General features: G+C 50.8%; 1 protein-coding gene across 1 annotated transcript in view; it reads left to right on the plus strand.

Annotated features, from left to right (window-relative positions):
* Window positions 1-480: 480 nt before the first annotated feature.
* Window positions 481-12406, plus strand: part of Adcy3 (adenylate cyclase 3) — a 55248-nt gene continuing 43322 nt past the window's right edge. Inside the window, exon 1 of the mRNA XM_059248303.1 lies at window positions 481-586. The gene's annotated coding sequence lies outside the window, so the exon portion shown is untranslated. The remainder of the gene's footprint in view (window positions 587-12406) is intronic.

Here is a 12406-nt window from a genome sequence, read left to right on the forward strand (position 1 = left end):
CAAGGATCTGTAGAACTTCCTTAGTTTTCCCTCCATTCTAGGGTCTCTACGTGTCAGTGAAGTGTGTCTCACACTGGGTGAGACGTGTGTCTTCTGAGCAGAAAAGGAGGACGTGGCTGATTCTAGGTATAGCTGAAGAAAGTTTTTTGGTGATAGGAGGGAGAAAACAGCCAGAGGCATCTGGAAGGGTCCCACCTGAACCAGGCCATGAGAAGAAGAGAGAAATAGGAGAAGAGGGTGGGGGGCTCAGGGTGGAGCCGAGGATCAAGAGGCCCAGAGAGGAACCAGGGGCCAAGAGAACTTGTAGGAAAAATGGCTGAGGTTATATAGGAGAAAAGAGAGGCTGGGGGAAGGGAAGCGGAGCTGGGGGTGGGGTGGGGGGCTGGAGAGGTTTAGGGGAGGAGGAGGGGCATGTCAGCCAGCATGACTCAGCAACAGGTACTTGTGAGTAAGGACTGAAGTAGCCTAGAAGTTAGCAAGGACCTTGATATGCAGATAGGCACCACAGGCATAGGCTAATGGAAGACATGTGGAGGAGCCGTATGTCCCTTTTGCCAGAGATAAGGAGGATGACTCCTTTTAGCAAGTAGGAACTATCTTAAGTCCCCGAGGGGATGGTGGCTTCTATTTAAATGGCAGACTTTGGGAAAAGGGATTTCTTGAGACCTAATATTTGCAGGATATTTTATAATCACGGGGCTGTTATACCCTTCCCTCTTTAACTCCTGCTGCCATTAATCATCCGTCCACCCATTGGCTGTGTCAGATGTTTGCCCAGCGCTGGGAAGACAGGACTGGGCAGAGGTCCCCTGCCTTAGTGAGCTAACTGTGAAGGACAGACACTTCAACTAGATATCTACTCAAGCCGGGCGGTGGTGGTGCACGCAGAGCTGGGTGGATCTCTGTGAGTTCGAGGCTAGCCTGGTCTACAAAGTGAGTTCCAGGAAAGGCACAAAGCTACACAGAGAAACCCTGTCTCAAAAAACAAAACAGTAACGCAAACATGATTTTTTTTTTTTTTTTTTTTTTTTTTTTTGGTTTTTTGAGACAGGGTTTCTCTGTGTAGATTTGTGCCTTTCCTGGGACTCACTTGGTAGCCCAGGCTGGCCTTGAACTCACAGAGATCCGCCTGGCTCTGCCTTCCGAGTGCTGGGATAAACACGAATTTTATGGAACAGAACGCAGCCTCCACGTGTATTACGAAGTGAGGTGAGAGGCGGCCTCCCCAGATAGCTTGGTGAAAAAGTTTGAGAGATCATGGAGTGTGGATGTTAACATGTTAAGGGTTCTGGCAGGGAGTAGGGCACGTGAAGCTTAGCTCAGGCAGGCAGTATACCTGGGGGAATTAAGATATTCAGGCAGAAATCATAGAGCCCAAAGTCTGTAGGACCTTGCATGTCAGAACAAAGACTTAGGACTTTGGGTTAGTGGGCGACTATTGGGATGCTCTGAGCTGTGGGTGGTGTCTTAGTCAGGGTTCCATTACTATGGAGAGACACCATGACCCCAGCAACTCTTATAAAGAAAAGCATCTCACTGGGGCTTGCTTACAGTTTCAGAGGTTTAGTTCGTTGTCAACATGGTGGGGTACATAGTGGTGGCATGCAGGCGGACATGATGACGGAGAAGTAGCTGAGAGTTCTACATCAAGATCCGCAGGCAGCAGGAAGAGAGAGCCTCACTAGGGTGTGGCTGGGGCTTTTGAAACCTTAAAGCCCACTCCCCAGTGACACACTTCTTCCACAGCCACACCCACTTCCCAAAGGCCACACCTCCTAATCCTTCTCAAGTAGTGTCACTTCCTGATGACTAACCACTCAAATATCTGAGCCTAGGGGGGAGACATTCTTATTCAAACTACCACAGGTGATACTTGGGAAAAGGTAATTTTGGAGGATTAATATGTGTGAAATCAGATGTCGACCAGCAGGACTGGAGAGGAGCCAGAGAGAGACTGGTGTTTTCCAAGCCTTGTCGCAGGGAAAGGTTTGTCGTACGTGTGGACAGGAGGGAAAACAGAGACCTGGAGACCCTGACCGGGCAAGAGCAGGTGGTATGAATGGCATACTCACTGCAAGGGCATTAGGCAGCCTCAGTGAGGCAGGGGAGCAAGCCGTACCAGCTCAGGTGCTCAGGCAGAGTTTACAGAGGCTTGGTGGTGTTGGGTGCTGTGTCTAGTGAGGTGGGGTGGTCACTTAGAGTGATGTTTTCATTCTTCAGTTGACAGAAACGGGATCTCAGATTGGCACTGGGCGAGGACACTGTGACTTCGAACACTTGGGTATTTACATTGGTTTTAAGTAGTGTTTTCTACCCCGCAAGGCACCTTGAGTCTCCGGGTGGCGTTTTAACAATATAGTGGCTGGACTTTCGATTTCACTGTTTGGAGGTGTTGCCCCACGTGGTGCTAAGACGTAGCCAAGCTGGGATCTGCTGCAAGTGGCCCTAACTCAAGACAGTGGAGGCGGAAGAAGGGAAGGCAGGACAGATGATGTGTGTCTTTGTTGTGTGACTGAGACAGATAATGCCTTTAGAAGATTGGTCCATGATTGATCGAGGAGAAGATGGATTTAAACCTGGGAACTGAATTACATACAGGAGACAATGAACTGATGGATATCCCAACAGACAGCTTTGGATGTGCAAAGAAGTTGGGCAGAGGGGAAACGGTGGTAGGAGGTACCACCATGTCATTGTTAGAAAAGGACAGCTAATGAGTGGACATGGGGCAGCCTAGAGCATCCGTTCCAAGGCTTTAGTGTAGTGTACCAGCAAGGTTGTACAAAGCCTTTGTTTCATTCTAATATGTATTACTCCACCGTGTGTAGGGGTTGCAGGGAGGGTAGTCACCAGAGAGAGGCGATAATGCAGGCCAGAAGAGGGCACCAGATCTCATTACAGGTGGTTGTGAGCCACCATGTGGTTGCTGGGAATTGAACCCAGGATCTCTGAAAGAGGAGCCAGTGCTCTTAACCTCTGAGCCATCTCTCCAGCCCCCTTTCTTGAGTTTTTGAGATGGGATCTCACCATGTAGCCTGGCCTTGAACTTGCAATCCTGCCACCCCAGCCTCCCTAGTAACTGGGGTTACAGGTGTGTGCTACCACACTTGGCCCTGGAACTCTCTGTGTGTGTGTGTGTGTGTGTGTGTGTGTGTGTGTGTGTGTGTGTGTTTCTGAGACAGAGTTTCTCTGTGTAACAACCCTGGCTGTCCTGGATCTCACTCTGTAGACCAGGCTGGCCTTGTACTCACAGAGATCCTCTTGCCTCTGCCTCCCTCGTGCTGGGATTAAAGGTGTGCGCCACCATGCCTCGCTTGGCTTGGAGCCAAGTTCTTACCCAGGTTCCCTCATGATGGTGATGTCTTTGCCCCAGAAACTGACCTAGAAAAACAGCAGTTGGTAGGGTGCTTGCCTCATGTGCCCAAGGCTCTGGGGTTGCTCTCCAGCATCACACAGAAGCGGGTGTCGTGGTGCACACTTGTAATCTGGATGCTCAGGAGGTGGAGACAGGAGGATGAGGAAGGGTATCCTAATCGGCTGCGTAGTGAGTTTGAAGCCAGGCTGGGAGTCTGTGTCAAAAGACCAAAGGAAAGAAAAAGGTAAAGAAAAATGTGGACTTAGGACTCAACCAAAGGGCTGAGTCAGAAGCAGGCACTGGAAAACATAATCCCAGATGTCCTCAGGAACACCGTGAGAGGTTGTGGGGGAAGGGCTGGCTACTGAGCCCCAATGGAGGAAGTAGGAATGAATCAGGTCCCAAGGAAGAAAGGATGCTCAGGAGGGTGGATGATGCTGCTCTTTGTGGCTGAGTGGGCAGAATGTGTCACCGCCAGGACATGAGTCCCTCTGAACTCTGAGGTAGGGCCCCTTAGAGCCCCAGAGCTTTCTCTGTTGGGATTCGGTTACAGGGAGAAGGCTTCCAGGCCAGTGGATTCTTGGACCATCTCCCTTCAGATTTTGACAGGCTGACTCCATCTGAGGATGGTATTTTTGGAGTTTAGACATTTCCTTTTGTCTCTAGACTACATTCCTCTCTCCTGGTGGGCCAGCAAACCCCTGTCCACCTGTACCCTCCCCAGTGCAGAGATTCTAAGCAGCATCACCATGCCTGGCATTTTACCTGAGTTCTGGTTTGAACTCAGGTCCTCAGGCCTTCTTGTCAAGCACTTTCCCAGCTCATTATCCCTCTAAGCCTGGAACACAGTTCCCAGCTTCCTTCTGAGTGAGAATGTGATGAGGGGTCTGTGTTATAAATACAGTTGGCATTGCTTAGTAGAGAACTAGAAGCCAGGCGGTGGTGGGCGCACACTTTTTATCCCAGTACTTGGGAGGCAGAGGCAGGAGGGTCTCTGAGTTTGAGAGGCTAGCCTGGTTTACAGAGTGAGTTCCAGGATAGCCAGGGCTACACAGAGAAACCCTGTCTCCCCGAAACCAAAACAACAAAACAGCAAAACAAAAACAACAACAAAACCAAAAAGAAGAAGAGGAAGGAGGAAACCAGAGTGTGAAGTGTGTGGAACCCTATTATTGAGACTTCTCTCATACATGGTTTATCTCTGCCTTTCTTTCGTTTAGTATTGGTTATTGGTTAAGAATCAGGTGGGATTCCTTACCACCCGGAATCCATATGTGAAGATTTATTGTACAAAGTACCATGTTTTTGCCGTGTGTAAGAAAACATTTTTTTAATGAGTCTAGCCACAGCCTCTCCCTTGCTGGCCCCTCGCTGACTTTTCTCCTCTCCTCAGACTCCATCTCTCCTGTTTCCTGCAGCATCTTTACCCTCAGGAGATCGGAGCCCCCCTGAGGTCTTTCATCTCCAGGCCCCTGCGTGGGGCCTGCCCCCCACTGGAAAAGCTCAATAGGTTTAAATTGACCACTTTTAAAAGAAAGACCTGAAGGCAGACATGATCAGAGCAGTCTAAAATAGACTCTGCAAGTGGGCTTGGAATTATTGGCTCAGAGAAAGAGACCAAGGTGGCTAAATAATGAGGTTCTGTCAAGGAAAGACAGGAAGCGCCCTGGCCGGCTGTTGGCTGTCTCTTTGCTGAAGCAACAAGAACAGAGGGCAGCTTTTCATTGGTTTTGTGCTTCTTAACCATCTGGGGTAATAGATCTTTTTGAGAATCTGATAAAAGCAATGGATTTGTGCTCTGCAAAATTGCACAATGGCAACTTTCCAGTTTTAGGGACTCACTAGTTACCCTAAAACTTAGTCCATATTTGACCTTTGTTTTGTTTTGTTTTTTGTTTTTTTCAAGACAGGATTTCTCTGTGTAACTTTGGAGCCTATCCTGGAACTCACTCTGTAGACCAGCCTAGCCTCGAACTCACAGAGATCCACCTGCCTCTGCCTCTCAAGTGCTGGGACTAAAGGCGTGCTCCACCACCACCCTGCCAGTCCATATTTGAATGACTAAACCCTGGGTTAGTGTAAGATGTTCAACATTAGTGCTTCATATCTGCAGGAAAGCAAGGAGGTAGACCAGATGGCCTTCTCTGGTTTGCTCACTAGGCCCTTCTTTGTGAGTGCAGTTATCAAGCTACTAATCTCAATACTCAAGCAAGTGTCACTAATATTCTTTTGTGAGTTCATGAGCATGAATGAATGAGTGAATGAATTCTGTTTTCAGGAACAGGGAGGCATGTTGGAGCTGGTCTTAGTCTTGACATAATACCAACAAGTTCCATTCCCTGCAGGGCAAAGGGGAAGTGTGCTAGTTCTTGACAAAGCTAAATTTAGAGTCCTCCCGTGTAGACCCTTACAGGCAGGAGGGCTGGGGCAAGTGGGGTTCTAATTAGTGCCACAAAGTCCTGAAGTCTTTATCCTCTTTGTTTTTCTTTGTTTTTAGAGGTAGGGTTTCTCTCTGTAGCCCTGGCTGTCCTGGAACTCACTCTGTAGACCAGGCTGGTCACGAACTCACAGAGATCCTCCTGCTTCTGCCTCCTGAGTGCTGGTATTGAAGGCCACCACACCCACTGGTGCAGCTGTTTATCTTGTAGGAGACATACCCCATTGTGGCTGGGGTGAAGGGAGACACACCCCATTGTGGCTGGGGTAAAGGAACTGTGTGGGACAAGCCAGGCCAAAGACAGAAGAGCCTGAAGGTCACGGCCTCCATGTTTTGAGTCTCTGGGGGAAGTAATTACGTCAGAGCCTCACAGTGGTGCCTCTGGGAGTTGGGTAGTAGCTGCTCTGGTGGTGCAGCAGGCCACGAGGGACCTTGAGCAAATGTCAAGTTGGATGGCTTTCCCATCAGGAGTCCTTTTAGTTTTGAAAAGACATTAAGTGTCTTTCTCTAGAGGCATGCTCAAGATCATAATAATACAGGAAGCTTCTGGAAGTCCCTTTTGCAGAAACTTGAGGTACCCAGATGTGGAGGGTAAACATACTTGAGCTCTGTGTTGTGTTCAGGATGGCAGTGCTTAAGGAAGACCCCAGGCCATTGTTGGCACCGCAGTTCTGGGACTTTGCCTAAGGCCACACATAGTCAGTCACTGTCTACAGGCTTTATGCCTCTTCCTACCACCTCCTTGGATGCCTGTCCTGAGCTCCTGGGGAACTCTAGTACTCACCCAGCCTGGGGGACCTCCTCATCTTAGTTAGCAGAGGAGACTGAAATATAGGGAAGAGACCTGGGCTCAGGGAGGAAGGACCAGGTTGCAGTTTCAACATGGCCAAGACGCCATGGTTTCCGAAAACCCATCTCTCTGATTTCAGATCAGATCTTCCACCAAATGAGCTCCTGCCCCATGGTGTTGGGGCTTGTAGAAAAGAGGAGAGGAGGCATGTGGGAGTTCTGAAATATCCCTTCCTTGTTATTAGCTCTATGTTGCCACCGGCTCTCTTCTGGAAGCAAAGAAGGAAAATGTCATAAGAACATACTTTGTGCTGAGCCCTGTGTGAGGAGGTGTTGTTAATCTCTCTGAAACCTTTTTAATCTATCTATCTATCTATCTATCTATCTATCTAATTGAGACAAGGTTTCTCTGTATAGGCCTGGCTGTCCTGGAATGCACTCTGTAGACCAGGCTGACCCCGAACTCAGTGATCTGCCTGCCTTTGCCTCCCCAGTGCTGGGATTAAAGGTGTGGGCCACCATGTCCAGCTTGACATGTTCTAGACTGGTCTTCAGGTGAGGATGAGGAGCCAGGTGTGAGAGAGGTCTAGTTTTCTGCTCCAGGCTCCCTAGCCCGCCAGCTCAAGAGCAAGCCATCTCTTCGTAGGCCTCATTATCTGTCCACTGCCCTTGGACGGCTTCCCAGTCATTCTGGGCACTGGTGGTTAGAGCAACAGCCAAAGTACCTCTGCCCTGGAGGAGCTGTCTTAGGAAACAGACCAACGAGAAAGGGAGAAAGAAGAGGCAGTAGTGGAGTAGCCTTTATTTTAACCCTACCATTGGGAGGCAGAGGCAGGCGGATCTCCGTGAGTTCGAGGCCAGCCTGGTCTACATAGTGAGTTCCAGGATAGCCATGGCTACACAGAGAAACCCTGTCTCAAAAATCAAACCAGCAAACAATAAATAATAAAAAGATAGAAAAAGAGGGAGTGGCACATGGGGACAGGAAAATGTCCTGCAGAGCCACTCTGTGTGGTGGGCAAGGCCTCTAGGAGGATGATGGGACATTGAAGTAGGAACCTGGCTGACGGAAGCCACTATGAATGCCTCTCCAAGGGTCGGAATCAAGGCTTCCCCAGAGCTGGGAACCCCACTTGCAGCACCCGGCATAGCCACAGGTCTGGGTACTCCTCCTTGGGTTAGAGGAGACTGGCTGCCTTGTGGGGTACCATCTCCTCTGCTCCCTCCTGTCCTGCAGCTGCTTAGAGACTTTTTTCCATAACATCCAAGTATGTCTTAATGAAGAGAGGCTCCAGAGCTGTCTAACCCCAGCAACAGAGCATCATCCGTCTCCAGGGCGACCCACACTAACACCAGAGTGTTCTGGAATCTTCAGGCTGCAGTGAGCGTCTAAGGCGGGACTGGCCTAGGCAAGAGAACCAGCAGCCCACCTCTCGGTGGGCAGCTTCTATTTCAAAGCCCTCTTAGAGCAGCCCGCTTCCCTGAGGGCTGTTAGAAAAGTTTAAGACATCTTGATGCACAGACTTCTAAGTGGAACGGCTCCTCAAGGGACTTCCCTCAGGCCTGTGTGCTGTAAACACTTCCTCAGGCAGTGTGGGCTGGGTGCAGCTCCGCTCTGGGCCCTTACCCACTTGGGAGACTTGTTCGTACATTCATTGTTTTTATTTTGGCTTAATTAAAAAAAATTTGTTGATTTTTGTGTGTCTGTATGTGGTGTATGTAGTGTGTGTGTGTGTGTGTGTGTGTGTGTGTGTGTATATAGTGAGTGCCTTCACTGACTGAGACGTCTTGCTGGCCTCTTAGCTTGCTTGCTTGCTTTTTTTTTTTTTTTTTTTTCCTGAGACAGGGTCTCATGTAGCCCAGGCTGGCTCTACCTCCAAAGTGCTAGAATTCTAGAGCGTGTTGTGCCACCACCCCTGGCTAGTCATTGTTTTTCAAATGATTAGACTTTTTTTCTTTTAAAGAAGAAATTTCCATAGAGTAGCTTCAGAATCAAGAAAACTTTTTTTTTTTTTTTTTGGTTCGGAGGGTGGGGTAGGGTGTGGCTTTGTGCTCTTATGCTAGCTAGGGATGGAAGCCAGAGCTTGCCGTGTGCCAAGCAAGTGTTTTACTCCTGTGTTACATCCTAGCTCAAGCAAACTTTGTAGTATAAAGAGCCCCAAGGACCTGGTAGCAATGTCACAGCGACCTCTTGCCACACAGAGCAGTCGACAGAGGACCCCTGCAGTGAGAAATTTCAGCGGCCATTGAGTGTGTCAACCTGATGCCCTTAGGGGCACTTCTTAAGATGGCATGTAATGAACTCCATGTGCTGTAAGAAGCCCAGCATCACAGTGGTGGTGGTGCATGCCTTTAATCCCAGCACTTGGGAGGCAGAGCCAGGCGGATCTCTGTGAGTTCAAGGCCAGCCTGGTCTATAAAGCGAGTTCAGGAAAGGCACAAAACTACACAGAGAAACCCTGTCTCGGGGGGGGGGGGGGGGGCGGGGAGAAGAAGCCCAGCATCAGCACTGCTGACTCTTCTTTTTTTTTCAAATTTTATGTGCATTGGTGCACTGCCTGCATGTGTATCTGTGTGAGCGTGTCAGATCCCCTGGAACTGGAGTTACAGACTGTTGTGAGCTGCCATGTGGGTGCTGGGAATTGAACCCGGGTCCTCAGGGAGAGCATCCAGTGCTCTTAACCGCTGAGCCATCTCTCCGGCTGCCTTAGTGGAGCATTGTCCCGTCTCTGTGACCTCACTTACATGGAGAAGGCTTGAGGCTTTATTGTGTGTCAACACTAGTGCTCATTGGTGTTCCATCATTTCTTTCTCAAGCTGGCTCCAAACAGTCCTCCTGCCTCAGCCTCCTGAGTGCTGGGATTGTAGGACTGTGTCACCTGTCTGGTTCCCATCTTTAATGTCCACGCCTCTGTGATAATGTCATCACCTCCTCCCTGGTGGAAGTTGCACACTTCAGGGATGCACTCACGCATGCACACGCCCCAGCCATGCAGACCTTGATCCGTACCTCCCTGCATGTTGTCTGTGCCTGGTGGCCTAGTGGTCTGGGTGGCTCACCAACCACTGCTCCTCTGTCTTAGCCTCCTCCAGGGTTGGCTAGGTCGTCTTCCTTTCGGTTCTCAGGTTGGGGAAGCCTCCCATGTTAAATGAGGCTCAGACAGCAAGCTGTGTCTCAGGGCAGCAAGTTTAGGATCATATCTGTGCTTTTAGCTGGCTGGGTGGTATATCTCAGCATGGTGTCACCACTCTGTCCCTACTCAGCAACTCCCGGCTTCCTGATCACCTGGGGCTGGATGGCGCTAGATGGACCCTGGGGAAATAAGGTAGGAAGTGCCCGACTTCCCATCTACCCCACCGGAGGAGAGAATAGAGTGGCCAGCTCTGTGGAAGATTCTGTGAGCAGTGAAAGTGTCAGAGTGGATCGGAGGCCTGAGCAGGGCTTTCTGGGTAGACAAGGAGCCGATTGGTGGTCCGCGTGTGGCTAGGGTGAGGTGGGAGGCTGCTGCAGTGTTGGCTGCAGGGCTGCAGGCTGCTGCAGTGATGGCTGCGGGCTGCAGGCTGCTGCAGTGTTGGCTGTGGGTTGCTACAGTGATGGATGCAGGATGCAGGCTGCTCTAGAGAGGGGAGAGCAAATTCTGAGAAGGAAACTCCCAGACTCCTGACTCTCAAGGCCTCATTTTGAGAAAGCCATTTGTCACAGTGACTCAATCCAATTTGGATCCCCACTGGGGTTCAAGTTTTTCCTGAAGGCTAAGCGCGCGCGCGCGCACACACACACACACACACACACACACACACACACACACACGCTCGTGTGCGCGCACACACATACCTCTAGTTCTCAAAGTATAATTAGAGGCAGAGCTGACAGAGGTGTTTCAGAGCACCTTACTCACCATCATGTCCTTGCGCAGGGCCACACCTGCCTGGCCTTCTCCTACCTGACAGTGGTCCTGGGAGGCAGGGACTCATGATGGTCACCTGTCCTCCTGGCCAGCATAGTGCTGACTCACTGTCAGAGTGAACGTTACTTTTTCCCCAAGCGTATTTTGGGGGACATACCCATTTTCCCTAAGCAAGACACTCCTGCATTGTAGATATGAAAGAGGCAACCTTCGTGTTTCACACCTCAGGAGACAGGGACCCCTGCTGTGTTTGGAACTGTGGGACATCTTCAGACGTACGTCTTTGGGCTTAAATGTATGCAGCCCGTAAGTGAGGGCACAGTACAGAAACCACCAAGATGGCTGCTCCACGATTTGGGGTGGGGGGGGGAGGTTTTAATTGTAGATAAGAGAGAGGACATCCAGAGGCGTCCAGAAGAGTCCAGAGCAGAGAGAAAAAGAAGCAGAGTGGGTGTGGCCAGGGGTATCTGCAAGAGAAACGAGACTAGCCAAGAATAACGAGAGAATAGTAGAAAAGTGGCGGCGGCGGGTGTGTGTGTGTGTGTGTGTGTGTGTGTGTGTGTGTGATGGAGAGCCTTGCTGCTGCAGAGGGAGCAGAAGGGTATCTGGCCGGGCAGAAACTTGTGAGCTACAACAGCCTGGGAGCCTGGGAGCCAGCGTAGTGGAGGAAGAGTGGGGCAGGAGAGAAGCGCCAGGAGGCTAGCATGGCCTTTGGAACCTATACCGGGTACTTGTGAATAGGGACTGAATGAGCCTGGAGGCCGGCATGGGTTCTAATATGCTAATAGGTGCCAGAGGGGGCCATATGTCCCTTCTGCCAGAGGCGGAAGGGAGATGACTCCCTTTGGCAGGCGGGAAGCAGTTTCACACGTTCCTGAGGAATGCTGGCTTTGATCTACCTGCCAGAAATCCTGTAGTTCAGTGTGTGAGCTCATTTCTGGAGATAGGGACTGCCTTTTGGGGTTTGGGGAATTGGCGTCTCCTTTGGACAAACACTTTCTCCTAAAAATTAGAACAATGTCCCCGTCACCTCAGCGGTGACTGGAAACGAGAGGAGGCCGAGAAAGTGTCTCGGAGTAGATGTACTGTTGACATGATGAGGAAAACTGAGGCCCTGCTGCCCTGGCCTGCTCACTCAGCACACCTCCTGGGTCCTCTGAGGGACCATGTAGTGGTGTCCCGGGAACCTTCTTCACTGTCCTCAGGGTTCCACCTGTGCACGCTTGAACCTTCCTCCCCCAAGGCCAGCTTCTGCTTCCCTGGATTATCGAGGTTTCCTTGGCTTGGCGGCGTTGGCCTGCTGGATTCGTGCCCTGGATGTGGGGGCGCTGAGTTGGCCTCTGTGTGAGACCCTGGCTGAGCCTCCCAGCCCTCATCACTTAGGGCAGAGGCTGCCAAGCTCCTGTCAGGCCCTGCAGCCATAGCAAGGGAGGGCACGGGGTGGGGTGGGGTGGGCTAGAACAGGTGTGTTTGGGCAAGTGAAGAGGGCTGGAGTTTTAAGGAACTCAAAGCCTGGCCTCTAGAATTGTTAGAAGTAGGTGAATTCACGGGGTGTGGGGAGTGGCATTTCCTGGCATCCCCAGGCCCTGCAAACCCACTCCCCTACAGAGAGCCTTTTTGGAGCTAATGAGCTTCAAATACCGATTGGGAAAAGAATGAGGCAGCTGTGACTGGAGTACTCGGGGGTCAGAGACTGACAGCCTGAGAACCACCCACCTCTCCTGCTCTCTGCTCCTTGCTGGACGTCATGGACCAAACCTTCCCCGGTCCTAACTTCTGCCTTCGGAAGCGAGGCTCATGAAGACTGGGCAGTGTCAATCAAGGCTGGGCTCAGGACAGATCAAACAGCCTCGGAGGCCACCCGGCTAGCGAGGGTGGGACATAAGCCCAGGGTGGTCCTGAGTTTGTGTCCCTACC

This window comes from Peromyscus eremicus, chromosome 22 (assembly GCF_949786415.1).
Source record: "Peromyscus eremicus chromosome 22, PerEre_H2_v1, whole genome shotgun sequence".
In the NCBI taxonomy this organism is placed as follows: Eukaryota; Metazoa; Chordata; class Mammalia; order Rodentia; family Cricetidae; genus Peromyscus; species Peromyscus eremicus.